The following is a 16,391-nucleotide window of genomic DNA, read 5'->3' as shown; positions in this document are numbered from 1 at the left end:
AATGGGCACAAGTTGAAAACATTAATAGTCAGAATAGAGACATCCATCAGTTTATCCTGGAGACAGTGACTTAGAAATCATCACATCTGATAAAAAACAGGCTTGAAAGACTATTTAAATTTTAAAAAGCCTACCTTTATATATTACCCACATTTGCATATGCAAAAAAAATTGAGAGTACATCTTAGATGATATATGAATAGATCTCAGTTACTTTCGCTAAGTGTCAGTGCGTGGGGGTATGGGTGTATGCGTGCATGTACGGGGGTATGTAATTTAGCACATCTACTGTTCAGAATTGGTCCCATAGTCATCTCTTATCCAGAATGATGTCACCATGTTGTTATCCTTTTCCTATTTTTTTCCTCATGTTTAATAGAACCCTTTGGAAAAGAAGAGTGCAAAATTATGTCCTTGTACACTGTTTGGCAGCTCCACTACCTGCTGTGATTGCCATCTGGCATGTTTTCTGTCCTCAGAATATTCCACAAACTGTACAGCAGCTGTTTGTGGAAACCAATGGCATGAAAATGTTCTTACATGGTATTAGCGAAAGCGGAAGCGAGGCAAAGATCAGGGCTGAATATTGCAGGATGACCAATTCCATTCCAGGAATGAATTTTCCTTAAATGTTTGGATACTTCTGGGATCAATTTTGTAACACAGAAGTCTAAGGATCAAGTTATGCATGCGGGGAGAGGTTGCAGGGAGGAGAGAGGAACTGTCCTTTGTGTGGAAGGTTTCTTATTAAAGGACGTGTAGTTGAATATTAACATAACATAGTATGAGGAACTTGGAAAGGCTATGTTGAAGGTGAGACTTAAAGGTATGCAGAACTGATGCCTGGCATAGGTAGGGCATATCCCTGGTATGGCCTGGGATTTCTTCACACCTTTTTTGCAGAATCCATAGAGTATAGTACCATATTCTTCTTGTGTACATTCATTGCATGAGACCGGTGCTTAAGCATCTCAATTCACTTCATCTGCCAAGGTAGGCAGAATCCACCCGAGGCCATGTAATATAATGAGTATTTGTTACACTCAAAATGTAATATGGGAAAAAAGGAAATGCAGCAAAAAGAGAACACAACAAAAAGGAAAGCCAACAATTTATTGTTAGCATAACGGAAACCTAATCAGTAAAATCAAAGAATTATTATCAGTTCAGATTTAATGGTTACAGAAAAAAATAAGACTAGACTAGACTAGACTAGACTAGACTAGACTAGAATACTACTACAGCAGAAAAATAGTACAGTTAGAACAGTTGCAAACATACTTCCTTGTGAATATCCCTTTCTTTGCTCTTATGATCACCCTCCCACTTCCCTTCTGGGTCCAACGGTTGAAGGCTTCAGTTTTGGGGGCAAAGCTAGTCAGTTCTCAGTACTGTCAGTTCTGGTCCAGCCTAAGTGTGATTTTGATGAGGGGCTTCTTCGCCGGGAGGTAAATGATTTTGATGGTTTCCTCTTCCCCACTCTAGGATACACTTGGGGCTATTTGTGTGTGTGTGGTTTTTTTTTTTTTCTAACAAGCTATTGCACGCATGCTTTCTCTTCATTGGTCTGCAACTCCACATTACATCTCACTTTACCATATACACAAAATGTTTGACGTTTGTTTGACACTTGCTCTGTTTCCTTTGTTATCTCTAAAACTAGTTTTGCTCTGCTCCCAAGTCTGCATTTCTCTAACTGACCACTGGCAAATTATCTGTAGGCTTGAGACTCCAGTGCTAGCCTCTATCCCCATCCTTTAGTATCCCACACCTACATTTCTCTGCATTATATCCTGTGTCCCCACATCCAAGGCCTCTGTTATCATACTATGCAGATATTCCTCTATATTAAATCATTCTGCTACACAGAATAACTACTTGTTACTACTAACTATACACAAATTACAGTTATGCCATTCAAAGATTTGCAAGAGTGTAACAATAAGGCAAAACCACTTAATCACTTACAAAAAAAGAAAAGAAAAAAAGATGTTATTGTACCTAGACATGCTAAAAGAAAGTCCAGGCAGATCAAGACAAGCCTAGACAAAACCTGGTAAACTTTAGTTCTGAGGCCTTGCAAAGTCAGTACAAAGCCTGTGACTTACTGTGGCCAATGACAATAGTGTGTTTAGGGGGCTACAGGGCCACATATTCTATATGTCTCTGTTCTGACATTAACTCCATTGCATCAGTATTAAGCTATTTGCTAGCAATAGTGCCACATTGCCATCTGTCTGTTCGTACCAACAGAAAATAGAAAAAGGGGGTTTGTGTTGTTATTTTTCATAAGCTTCTGAGTGCATGGCAACATTGGCTGTGCCAGCAAATTTTATGCTTATCTTCAAAGGCGAACTTCACCATATTTGTAAGATGAAATGCAACAGCCTTATATGAGACCATACAGAAGGTGCCAGGTGCATGCTGGCACCTCTAGGTTTGAATGAAGCTGGCATGACAATATCACATTGCTTCAGGCTGCTCTTACAGCTGTTCAGACAAATTTTACCACATCACCATTTTCTATTTCAACTAGTACAAAAGATGATTCTACACCTAGGGTGCTTAAAAAGATACCAGATTGAATAAAAGGCATTTCCTGGTAGCTTATTTGAAACAGTATGTCTGAAGCATCCACAATATCTTTGAAGAAACCATCATTCACATCATCATCTGCATGGTTTGAACAGTTGGTGAACAATGAAGGAAAAAGGAAGAAGAAAGGTATTTAAATCTTCTCCAAAGTCAAAATAATATAATAAGAAGTTTTGCTTCATCAAAACTCAAAGACAACTTTCTGAGGGGTTTTGTTTGTTCTAATGTAAACATATGCAATTTAACTCTTATCTTTTGTTTATTTAATGATATTCAAAGTTCGCTGAATTGTTTACATTTCTTCATATAAGAAAATCTTTTTCTTATACAATAATCAGAATTATTTATGCTTAATGTGCATATATATTCTTCTGTGATCGATCATGCAACTTACAGCCTTGAGCTGAGAATACTGTTTTGGTCAGCAAGACCTAACAAGTACCTATGTACGCAGGTTGTTTCTTAGTTCTTGTGTCATTCCTTTGTTTCCTTTTATCTACAGAACTCAGTTGCTATTAACTCAGTAAAAGAGACAGACTGCAGAATGTGCATATGAACAATGCATTTCAAATAACTTAGCTTATTGAAAGGTATTTTTCTCCTCTGTGTGATTTTCTATTCCTTTGTTCGATTTTCTTTGTGTATCCTGTGCCATAACTGGTTCTAAAGTCACGATCATCCATTTGGACTTGGGCTTCAACAGCAACTGAAGTAACAGTTTGGTGTTTCATCTGTGTTTTAGTGGATGGTCGTGTAAGTGAACCATTATCAAATTAAGGGACCAGGCCCTTTAGTTCAACTATAGAATATAGTCTAGAATAAAAAGCATTAGTATGGTACATATTACTATGAATCAAGAATTCTCATAAGATTTGTGAGGTAAGTCAGTCATATTAAGATTTTTCTGCTCTTAGTCAAGACATAGAACTTTAAACAAAATCATTTTACATCTGAAAAAATATCTAGCACTGCAACTTTCTGATGGAGCAACTCTAGTATAGAATAGAATCTCAGTTTTCTGATTTAAAGATAGAGGAGCAAAAATAGCCTCACCCTGGATGTACAGATGATATAAAACATCTAAGATACAAAAATGTATCTGATACACAAGATCTAGCAAACTCTTTTATCACATATTATTCTATTTCATGATTATATCATATGCTCGCCTAATGAAATCAAACCTGTTTTGTGCCAGTGAACCTGCAGTTTTATTAAATCTGAATGACTTTCTTATCTAAAAAGCTTTACTTCAGCTAACACTGAATGCAGAGGTTAAAAAAGCTCTGCATTTTTACATTGTAATCCTATTATTTTTAAGTGGCCATTCATTTCTGTTTTGATAACACGGCATAGAGCGTGAACATCTTTTAGCCCACTGCAGTAGCGCATCACATACATAAACAACTCTTTAAAGGAGTCAGCAGCTAGACTTCAGATCCACCTAGGACTCAAATATGAAATGTCAACTTGATTAGTTATGAAAGTAGGAATGACTGTATAGATGCAACACCAATGAATACTCAGTTTAAATGACTCAGTCGCACATCTGTACTGTCAAGATAGCTATACTAAATTTAGATCTCTGATTAAAATATTTATACATTCTGTTGCTTTGGTTGCAAAAAAAAAAATCTTTCTGGTATAAACCTAATATAGAAATGTCATACAGAGTCCCTGATTTCCCACTTGGAACTTCAGGATAGGTACTTTCTTAGTTTATGAATCTACATGCACTAGAAAACTATATAGATACACTGTTGAAAGTCAAATGGATAACACTGTTTATTTTTTATTTTTATTTTTTATTTTTTTATTTTTTTAGAACAAGGGACTACTTCTCCATGAGATGTTTATTGATATGAAACACAGCCAAAACTTTATCTATCAGTATCCGCACTAAACATTCAAAAATATTCTGCTATCGGATTTGTAGGGCCTCTGAATCAACTGAGATCCAGTACATAATAACTCATTTCTACATTTCCTTTCTCTCTTAAGTAACAAGTTCTCTGCTTGCAGTCATCTCCAACTCATAGGATATACATCAATATGACCACATCAGCACAGGTGAGATCAGAGTATTACAAACCTGACAGTCCAGGAGTGCTTCTGAGTGCTTGGAATCCCATCTGTCCCAGAGAGGATTGATGACAGAAGCACACTACAGCTATAAGCAGGGATGGTGTCTTCAACATCCAAAGAAAAGGGTCAGAGAGATGAGTGCCAACGGGGGTGAGGTCTCCAGTGCTAGAAATGGGATGAGGGTACACAGTAGCAGTTATTTAACTCTTGCAATATAAATAGAGGTGGTGGGAGAATCTGCTGGAACTGTGACCCTAGCTAACTCCTCTGTCAGGCCTAATGCTCTAGAGTTTTTTTCTTCTTTTAGTTTGCACCTGCATCTGGACTGGTGAAGTAAATGCTGGCAGTATTGTAACACTTTAGAAGGAATTAGCAACAAGGTCCATTGTTCATCATCAGGACAGTCACACCATTATAAGCACCATTCAGGAGGAAAGAGATGGTGTCTGAAATGAGCTGAGTTCATCTAAAAACCCATAAATTTATCTAGGTTCCTCCTGATCTCAAAAAAGTTCCTCCTCACAGGGCAGGAACTCTGTAAGGCTTGCTTCAGCTACAGTACAAATCAGGTGTGCAAGGGACCCACATGCAATACTATTATGCACCTGAGAGAATGAAATGCCAGACAGTACAAATACGGGATTTGGACTCATCATACTCATCTCCCGTCTTCCTTCCCCCACAATCCTTTCTCTGATGTATTCCTATCCAGTTAGTTATTGTAATGACAGAACTTGTCTCTATGCTCTGAACTGAACCTGAACAGCAGAAAGACTAATAATAACTTTAAGCAGCCAATTTCCAAAAAAAAAAAAAAAAGAAAAAGAAAAAGAAACATTAATGTCAATGATCTTAACATGAAAATGAATTTAGAAAAAATCTATCAAAATGCAATGCAATCAGAATTGTCTCAATAATTACTTTTGCAAAGTGTTCTAGTATGAAGCTACAAACTTTACTGAAAAACACTTTCCTTGAAGCAGTTCTGTTACTTTACATCCAAAACAAAAACACTTAAATAAGAACAAAACAGAAGCAAATAAAAACAAACAAACAAATAAAACCCCAGCAACAACTCATCAAGTGAATGGAATATTACAGAAACAATATAAGCTGCTCAGAGAAGTCTTTAAAGGGAATGGATAATCTTGTATGGGAATATAGTGGATGCCAATAAACTTTAAAATGTTTTTTATTATTTGGATGATGACAAGATGTTCATAGAAACACTGTTAAATCAAAGACATTATTTAGTTAATTATTTTGTTTGTTTTGGTGGCAAGCGCTGGATTTATAAATATCAGAAGAGTTTTATAAAGAAGCTGTCAGTGTTTCAATAAACAGAACAAAACAAAGTGTACTAGTATTGGCCAAATACATATTTTCTTTCCTAATTTTCTGATTAATTCTATTTAGTGTACAATTACTGGGATGTAAAGTCTGGAAGGCAAAGATGGATGATATGCAGCCATCACGATTTTGAAATCTAGGGAGAAGGATCACAGAGGTCACAGATTCCTGATCAAACTTAAAAAACCTTAAGGCTGTTCTGCTCATTCCCCTAAAGTAGTCATTCTGGTATCTGAAAATTTTGAATTTTCCAGATATATTTTGGAAAACATGAGTTTTCTTTCATGTTTCCTTTCACTCTATCTGAGGTTTAACAGCATGTGGAGGGAAACAGTGTGCCAGTTTAAGATTTTGTTCAGGGAACCTACTCTACTGGCTTTTTACAGCGTGCAAAGCATCCCGAGCAGAAACAAAGACCCAACTCCTATTGGGCAAAAACAATTCTTTTCTCCACTGGCTATTAAAGCAAGCTTTACAGCACTAAACACCATGGGAAATCAAGACATACATATACATATACATAGCTACGTGTGTGTGTGTGTGTGTGTGTGTGTGTGTGCGCGTGCGCGCACACGTGCACATGTGTATGTGTGAAGCATAAAAAATTGTGTTTTCCAAAACACTTGTGTTTTCCCAATAGGATAATTAGATAACATACTTTTAAATTTGAGTAGACAGCAAGCAAATAAAAATTCATAGCACTTTTGAAAGGTATGAACCCCTAACTCAGACTGTGAATGATGGAAAAATCAACTTATTTCAGGTACTATATAAATAAAAGCAGTTTACTAGCTAACCCTTTAAGATTACATTTTTTTAATCATGTTTTAACAGTCTAAACTTCACATGTGACATCAGACTAAGGATGAGATTCATTTACCTGATTTGAAATGTCTTAAAGGTAGGTACCTAAGTCCCTAAGTCCGGGTTAATTCATTCATGCCTTCATTTATAATCAACGGAGGCACTTTTAAGAGTGAGTCATCTGACTAAATTTAGAGGCGAGTTTTAGGATGACATGATTGCCTCCTGGAGATGCCTATCTTTCTTTCTAAATTCCAGTCCACTTATCTTGATTGACTGTCTCTGACAATGGCCTGTTTCAGAACTGTAGAGCATGAAAAAAAAACCCCAAAAAACTGTCATATTTCAGCAATTAGTACACTGTATTTTTTCAGCAATTACTAGAGACTGTATTTTGTCATCAGACTTCTCATTTTCTTCCTTCTTGAAATTTGTACAAATATTCTTAATAAGAAAACTAGTGAAGTCTCCTGCGGATACATAACAAATTGTAATTTTTTATATATGTAGTCAGCTCTTTAAATTGCACCTCATCTTGAGTTTTATAAGTTTTTATAGGTTTCTCCACTTATTAGTCTATCAATGTATCAATGCGATAAAATACAAACTGCTTTTGCATTGTTATCTCACCAGAAAACCTTATTCTGATGCATTAGTACCAAGATTGCCATTTTCTCAAGAAATTTTTCCAGATAAAAAGTATATATTATAAAAAAATGAGCCTAGAAAAACAAGTCATGGGGTAACAGTGAAATTTGTATACATTAAAAAGCTGTGGTTCACAGTATTAGCACCTCCTGGTCAGTGTAGGAACTCTCAGTCACACGATCTGACAGCAGCCACATTGCTTACTGCTTCACTACAGTTGTACGTGCCTCCAGACAGGCATCAAGTCAAGCTATTTAAGCTATCATAAATATCTACAACAAACTATCCACAGCAGCCTGAATTTCAATATAAGCTAGTCTATTCTTACTTCTGTGAGTATGACAGATATGTTCGTGAGGTAGAATCCTCTCACTTAATATAAGATGTCTGAAAAGTAGACTCTAAGGCTGACCTACTCATTTATAACTCCATGGCCAAAGAAGAGAAACAGGTACAGAGAGAGTGATTTGTTTCCATTAAATTAGATGCTTATGTTAGGATAGGATGAATCACCATCTGGAGACAACCAGCCTAAAAATTTGAGGCCATCATCCTCCATAATTTGGAATCTAAAAAAAGAGTTGTGGGTCTTTATTAAATACTATAAATGTAGCCAATACTGAAAATGAATCTTTGTACTTAAAAATATCATGGTTAGTCTTACGATTGCAGAACAAGGCAGATAAGAAATATAGAAGAGCTACAAAACATCTGCAAGTGGTATAAGGCTGCCTTAAATGTATTCATATGAAATAACATTTTAAAAGAAGTTTACTGATGTTATTTGAACTACTTAATTATTTAGACTTAATAGAAGGGGAATATAACTTCCATCTAAAACTGGAAGAAAAAGGCTTTGCAACCATATGCCACTTTTGTATCTACCTGCATACTGCTGTATTTCTAGCTTGCCTAAAATAATTACTTTTCTATGAATCAAATATCCAGGCTTTGGGAGATTTTACAATGAAATGGGCTAGTTGGCCAGTCTGACTTCAAGGGATTTAGCAAGAGGTTTACCATTTAAAAAAAAAAACAAAAAAACTTGTAGGTAAACACCCATTTTAAAAGATTCTATCTTAAATTACATTACAATGTACTTCTTTTAAAAGGACTTAGACAAGAAGGCTGGTAAGCTGGAAGTAGATAGCTCAAAAGAAAATAATTTTAAAGAAATTGTGGAGGAGAGTTCTGAGGTACTAAGGTCATTAGGTAGTGAAAAGCTAACTTTGGTTCCTATATTTTATTGTTCTACTTCTTCTGTTTCAAACTATTAAATGAAATAACCTCCCAGAGTGTAATGGAAATTCCTCCTACATACATGCAAAAAAAAAAAAAAAAAAAAAAGATTTCTGTTGTTACACTATTGTTTTTTAACATGATTGCAGACACTACACCCACAAACCTGGCCGAAAGGCAAAAAAAAAAAAAAAGAAAAAGAAAAAGAAAATGAGAAAAGGAGTTTAAATTGTTTGTACTTCATTCTCACCCTGAGGCAAAACATACTTTTGTCACTGTAATCTTTTGGCTCTGACAAAGTACAGCATTTGGTAGTGTAATACCAATTAAAGCACAGATCTCTTCAGATAAGGAATGGATTTTAGATTAGAATTCCATACTCAAAAGCATATAGCTGTGTAGTTTAGAGAGAAGTCATGATTGATATTTCACTTTTGTCAGAAAGAGAGTCTTGTTTTCTGCCCCACAGGAATTAAAATTAATTCTCCAATGAAGATGATTCATAAAATGCATCTGAAATAAAAAAAAGCAACTAACAAACTAAACAAACAGAAAAAGCACCCATCAAGTGAAGTTATACAAGTTGATTTTTTATATTTCCATTTTGATTAATTGGAAGATTTTAGTCATCCATCAGGTTCTGAATTTGCACTAAATAAACCTCTACCATTAAAATGAAATTGTTCCTGTACAAATGAAAAGTGCAGTCAGCAGGGTTTGGAAAGACAGGACCTGCTTAAAATAAGTCATAGCAAAATAGCAATTGATCTTGCTTTTTACATCCCATGATTCCACCTTACAAAAGAAGTCTATTATCTATTAAGATGGGTACAGTGTCTGTAAATGTATCTTTTCTACATTAAGGTTGAGAAGTTTTTAATGATCATTAAGATTATTTGAAAGGTAACTCCTAGGAACACTTCTAAAATCAAAGGCCTATTGTGCCTGTTATTGTACTACTACATAGAACAAAATACAATACAGAAGCTGGGCATCACACAGCAAATTCTACAAGAGATACCTCAAGTCCCCTACAAAGAATCTGCTTTTTTAGTCATCAGGTTGGACTTGTAGATAAAGACATAAAGACATTTTGGCTATTTTCTCTTGGGAGACTGCTTTTGCTACCGCTCATTTATACTAGAAATATTTTCCTGTTTAACACTTAAAATACAACACCTTAACTGATCCATTTTTGTACATTTTTTGAATATATTGCATATTATAATCGTAATGTATATCATATGCATCATTTAATTTTGATATATGAAATATCAGTAACATTCAAGTAAAAAAGTACTGTAAAAACAATATATTATCAGTACATATAGAAGAAATAAATTTTGGCTATGCTGCCATACATTTAGCTAAAATATTGCCTTGAAATTGCATCTTCAGCAATAGTAAGAATATATCAACACAACCCTGTTTTGGTACTTCTGCTATTTTTGTAGTTAAGCCAAAGAAATGATGGCTTAAGCCAAAGCATGACACACAGACATCTAGAATAAAGCAAGGATGGTGAGCATTTAACTAAGGATAAAAGTAAGTCAACATGAGGAAACATTAATTTAGAACTTTTATTCCTTTTATTAGATAATAGCATTTACGGACACCATTTGGGTCATTGCTACATTTGGTTCTCTGCTTCGCTTCACTTCACTTGACATTATGTCACTTGACATTTGTAATAACATAAGATTGGTGGATTGAGAACTGGCTGGATGGCAGAGCTCAGAGGGTTGTGGTCAGTGGCACAGAGTCTAGTTGGAGGCCTGTGGCTAGTCGTGTCCCCCAGGGGTCAGTACTGCATCCAATCCTGTACAACCTATTCATCGATGACCTGGAGGAAGGGACAGAGTGCACCCTCAGCAAGTCTGCTGATGATACTAAACTGGGAGGAGAGGCTAACACACCAGAAGACTGTGCTGCCCTTCAGAGGGACCTGGACTTGCTGGAGAGGTGGGCGGAGAGGAACCTCATGAAGTTCAACAAAGGCAAGGTCCTGCACATGGGGAGGAATAACCCCCTGCACCAGTACAGGCTGGGGGTTGACCTGCTGGAAAGTAGCTCTGCCGAGAAGGACCTGGGAGTGCTGGTGGACAACAAGGTAAACATGAGGCAGCAGTGTGCCCTTGTGGCCAAGAAGGCCAAGGGGATCCTGGGGTGCATGAGGCAGAGTGTTGGCAGCAGGCTGAGGGAGGTGATCCTGCCCCTCTCCTCAGCCCTGGGGAGGCCTCACCTGGAGTCCTGTGTCCAGTGCTGGGCTCCCCAGTACGAGAGAGACATGGAGCTCTTGGAGAGAGTCCAGCTACGAAGGGCTACAAAGCTGCTGCGGGGTCTGGAGCATCTCTCCTCTGAAGAAAGGCTGAGAGCTGGGCCTGTTCAGCCTGGAGAAGAGAAGATTGAGAGGGGATCTTATCAATGTGTATAAGCATCTGAAGGGAGGGTGTCGAGAGGATGGGGCCAGACTCTTCTTTGTGGTGCCCAGCGACAGGACAAGAGGCAACGGGCACAAACTGAACCACAGGAAGTTCCGTCTGAACATGAGGAAAAACTTCTTCACTGTGAGGGTGACAGAGCACTGGGGCAGGTTGCCCAGAGAGGTTGTGGAGTCTCCTTTCCCGGTGATATTCAAAACCCGTCTGGACACGATGCTGGGCAACGTGCTCTAGAGGTCCCTGCTTGAGCAGGGAGGTTGGACTAGATGATCTCCAGAGGTCCCTTCCAACCTCAACCATTCTGTGATTCTGTGAAGAATTATTTCCGAAACTAGTGATGTGATAGTAACATTTTTCAGTCAATATGGTTTAAATTGAGATAACCTCAATTTGAATTTAAAGGATTAAAAGGTTAAAGTGCAGGGTACTGTACCTATGTTTGACATATATCTGTTGAGAGAATTATCCCTAGTAGTTTTATTTAGTTGATGATGTTTGTGACTTAATATTAAGTACAAATTATATCTCCAGTGATAAGCATTTAAGGGAAATGGCATACTGAAACTGTAAAGCATGTAAATACAGTAAAGTAAGTACAGTATGGCATACTATTATATAAGCATCAACAAAAACTATTTTGATACAGATTTTACAAATATTTTTCTCTATGCCTTTTGAAAAGTAACTTTTTATTAAGTTATTTATTCTTCTGAAATTCCGGACTTCACCACCTGTTTTAGATAAGTTTTCCATATATATCAATGGATATAATTTCTTTAGGCATATTTTCCATACTTTCTATAATTTGAAAAGTAAATATCCAAATCTGTTAAAAATGGGCAGGAATTGGCAGAGGAGAGGAGAGGAGAGGAGAGGAGAGGAAAGGAGAGGAGAGGAGAGGAGAGGAGAGGAGAGGAGAGGAGAGGAGAGGAGAGGAGAGGAGAGGAGGGGAGAGGAGGGGAGAGGAGGGGAGAGGAGGGGAGAGGAGGGGAGAGGAGAGGAGAGGAGGGGAGAAGAGAGGAGAGGAGGGGAAGGGAGAGGAGGGGAAGGGAGAGGAGAGGAGAGGAGGGGAGAGGACAGGAGAGGAGAGAAGAGAAGGCCCAAGAAATTTGAGTTTGGTGGATGGATAAATTGAATAAGAAGCTGTAAGATACTCTTCCAGGAGAGTAAGATGCTCAGTGCAATAAGCAGTGTTCTTCAATGAATAACAATGCCAGCTGCACTACTAAATATTCACTTAGAGCAGACATTCAGAAGTGGGCAAGTCAAGTATGGAATGCTAAACGATTCTACAGCTGCTTTCTGCCTTTCTTCTCCATTACAAAATCCTGTTTTGGGGGAAAAAAAATATACAGTCTATGCCAGCATGTTTCTATCATGAAAGAAATAATTTTAATTTTCTATGGTCAACTGAAGGGCTGGCTGAAAGTCTGTAGGTATGTTCCCTTTCTCTATTAACAGAATCAGTTGTGATTGCGAAGTGTTGTGCTACACACATTCTTGTCAGATGCTGAGTTTCCTCCTACTTATATAATTTATCACTTTTCTCACACTTCAAAGGCTTTATCTGATTTCTAATACTGTCTCCAAAAGATAGATTTGTCAATTTAGCAACTGGTAGAAAGATGAGGCTGGTCTTTATTATACTTGTCTTTTCTCCTTTTCATATCTTCCACAGGTTTCATGCCATATCTGCCAACCTTGTGAAGATCTTTTGGCTGCTTGGATTCTATGGGATACTTGGATATGCTTTTGCAGGGTTCAATCTTTTAATGATTCACTGATTTTTAGGAAATGATCTGTGTTCTGGACATATAATTAATAAGATCAGTGAGTCCTAGACAATAATTTCATTCACCAGCCACCTAGGGATTGATTTAATTATCTAAACATAGTTTCCCAGTGCATCTGAGATGCCCTAAGGATGCACTTTGTTCAAGCTGCCTCTCCAGAAGTGTACGTCTCCCATAGGAACTGTGTCCTATCTGCCAGCCATATGTAGGTTTTGTGGATACTGCAGAGATAGTATATTATACAACACTGGGCAGGTTGCTCTAATGGGAATAATTGCAAAATATTCTGTATGCATTTAAGCAGAACCTCTTTGATTGTGTAAAATCTACATTCTTCTTTCAATAAAATCTGCATTAAGAAAAGGAAAGAATCCTAATAGTATACTCATATAGGAATACATATAGAGGCATTCCTGTAAAGGTATGTAGAAAGTGAGAGCACCTGCATTAATGTTATCCATTCAACGACGTTTTTGGTGCAAAGGGGACCGTAAGTAAAGGGGGAAGCACTAAACAAGACACATAGAGACACAAACCTGGCAGACAAAGAAATAAGGGAAGGCAGTGAAAAAGAGCAAATCCTTCAGTCACTAATTGATGGGCCATTAAGAAACTGCGGACATGGCCAACCTGGACTATGTCACTAATTAGAAGGAAGAAATACAATAAGCATGAGGATTTTTAGGTAATAGAAGAGCCTTTGGGACTATGTGAAACTCCTAAGGAAAAAGTGGCAGGGGAATAGAGAGGAGGGGGTATAAAAGGAGTTGATTCCGTGTCAGCAGTCACTGGTCAGCACACTCATCTGACCAAGCCCTTCACCTTGTCACCACAGTCTGTCCTAGCTTCTTACCAAATCCTTTCTTAACTACCTTTCTGTGTAATCTCTCTCTATCCCATATGTAAATGCAGTAAGGTCTATGTGCCAGCAACCGGAGAGACCAGAGCGAGTGGACCTGGACCAGGAACTAGTGTCAAACCTTGCATGACAGCAGCCCCTGTGTCTGGTGCCAGCACCTGGGGGGAGTGAGGGTCCCAGCAACAGGGTGCTGTGGTGACACAGGGGCTGTGTCAGGAGGGCTGGCTACCAGGGGGGATAGTGGGAGTGAATTTGGGGCCAGCAGCAGAACTCAGACCTCGGATGATGGTGGCCCCTGTGTTTGCAGTGCCAGCAAGGGGAGCGGGTGAGGGCCTTAGCGCCAGTGCCTGCTGCAGGACCCAGGGTCGCAGGGCCTGTGTCCTGCAGGGCAGCTGATGCTGGGGGGAGCAGCGGAGTGTTTCTGTTTTTCCCTAACCTGGTGAGTGTGGGGACGTGTGTGTAGTTCGTTAGCAAACTGCAGGCTGGACTAGCGGGCAAGGAGCAGCCCATATAGCAGGCAAAGGGGCCCAGCGTCCGGGCGGGATATCAGAGGGGCCACAGTGGCATTTGAGGGCAAATGTTTATGTGCTTGTGAGCCAGAGCGGGGGGGGGGCAGGGAAGGGTGCGTGTGCGTGTGCGTGTGCATGTGCGTGTGTGTGTCTAGGATGCTGACTCAGCCTTGCTACTTGCTGAGCAGCAATCACATCCATCAGCTGGGATGCAGAGAGCTCTAAGTCTCCAGGCGCAATGGACTGGGCTCCAGTGCCCAAGCAGGAGGGACCCCCAGGTCCTGGAGCCCACTGGAGGTCGTGGCCTTATAACCACCTTCAATGCAAGGCTAACAGGACCTGTAGAAGTAATTCTCTCATTTGAATAATACTGCAAAAATAACGACCCTGTGTGCTCTTAGGGAAAACTGAATGCTGATGTCAGCAAGGCCCCCAAAGTGTGACTATATCAGCACTAGCAGAAATAAAAATATTAGCTGGCTGCAATTTGTAAATGAGGAATGTGCTTCAGTAGATGCAAATAAATGAATGAAATTTCACTTAACAAAGAGCTATCGAGAAAAGGTAGTGTAATATACTGGAACTGAAGCCTGACAGTATTGTTTCTGATTTCTTCATTAACATTAATTAGAAAATTATCAGTGTTGCTATTAATTTCTTTTTGTACGCTTTTTTTTCGAGTATCTCAAGGACTGTACAGGAAGCTTCTCAGGGCCACTTCACTCAGACAGTGCCATCTAGGGCCTGGGAGATGCCAGCATTCTGCCTAATCAGATACATACATTGAACTGTTACACATCACAACAGTACTTTCAATTATAGTCCAAGTTTTATGGATTCAATGAATACTCCTCTTTTAAGAAGTTTGTATCTTCCACGTTGCCACCACTGCTGGTGCTCCTGAGTTAAATATCTAACATGTAAAATTGGACATGCATAAAAATATCTATTTCTGGAATAAAGTTTGATTGTTAAAAGCACTAAATATTTTCCTTGAGGTATACAGTAATTTGACCACAGTTTCTGGGCTTGGAACTCCCCTGGGGCAGATTTTCCCAAGGAGGGAATGCTTACTTTCACAGTTGAGTGATTATTTTTTTTTCCTTGTATTTTAATGACAATATAAAGAGAAAAGAAAATAATAATAAAACTGCTTTTGACGGAAATATCAGAGTAAAGATGTCTTCAGTGATGCACCTTCAGGGCTAAACTACCGAAAAAGTGGCAGAAGAAAGCCAACACTGCCACAGGCTGTGCTGTACCTGTCCTTTAGCTCAGCAGAAAACTCCAGCATACTGGAATATATGTCTGACTCAATTACCTTTGCATGGATGTGAAATAATTACAGTAAATAATCACACAGAGAAGTTTGTAGGCAGTTTAGGACATACAGACTGCCAGAAATCAAATGTTGTTTTACACCTGTTGTATCACAGCTATAAACATAGGTGCTAGATGTCTAGTGTGCCCAAGCGGTCACAGAGACTGCAAGTCATGCTTGGTCGTGAGGCAAGCACTATGTGAACAGTATGCGCGTAGCCAAAAATCCTAACTTTTGTACAGACGAACTGCAGAAACTATGTATAAATTTCTTTGTGTTTTCTTCTTGTAAACTTTTTTACCTGTGTCAAGTCAACGGGATGAAACACTTTTATCAAGACAAACGCATTCTGTTTCCAGACGCAGTTGTGTTTCAGATGTTGCTGCTCCCAGTCAGGCTGTGCTCGCGTTAACCAAGCCGGTAAGCGAAGCAGTTGCTGTTGAGGACGCAGCGTCCACCCCGTTATGTTATTTGAGCAGTTTTTCCTCTGGACCAGCTGTAGCCTGGTGCTAGGCGGTGAGCGCCCGGTGAGCCCTTGTGGCACATTCAACCCTTGCCCAAAAGGTAACTAACTGCTGCATCCCAAATCTTGTTCTGGGCCCCAGGAACGCCCCCTATAAATAGTGCTATGAATGTACTGTTAGTCCAGTTAATGTTTTAATAGATTGATAGTCCGAATTATCTAATCAATGCAGAAAAGCCTCATTAAAAACACAGCCAAGGCGTCTACACAAAAATGCTCCTAGC

This window comes from Struthio camelus, chromosome 1 (genome assembly GCF_040807025.1).
Source record: "Struthio camelus isolate bStrCam1 chromosome 1, bStrCam1.hap1, whole genome shotgun sequence".
Taxonomy (NCBI): domain Eukaryota; kingdom Metazoa; phylum Chordata; class Aves; order Struthioniformes; family Struthionidae; genus Struthio; species Struthio camelus.
Note: the sequence above shows the minus strand (reverse complement) of the source record.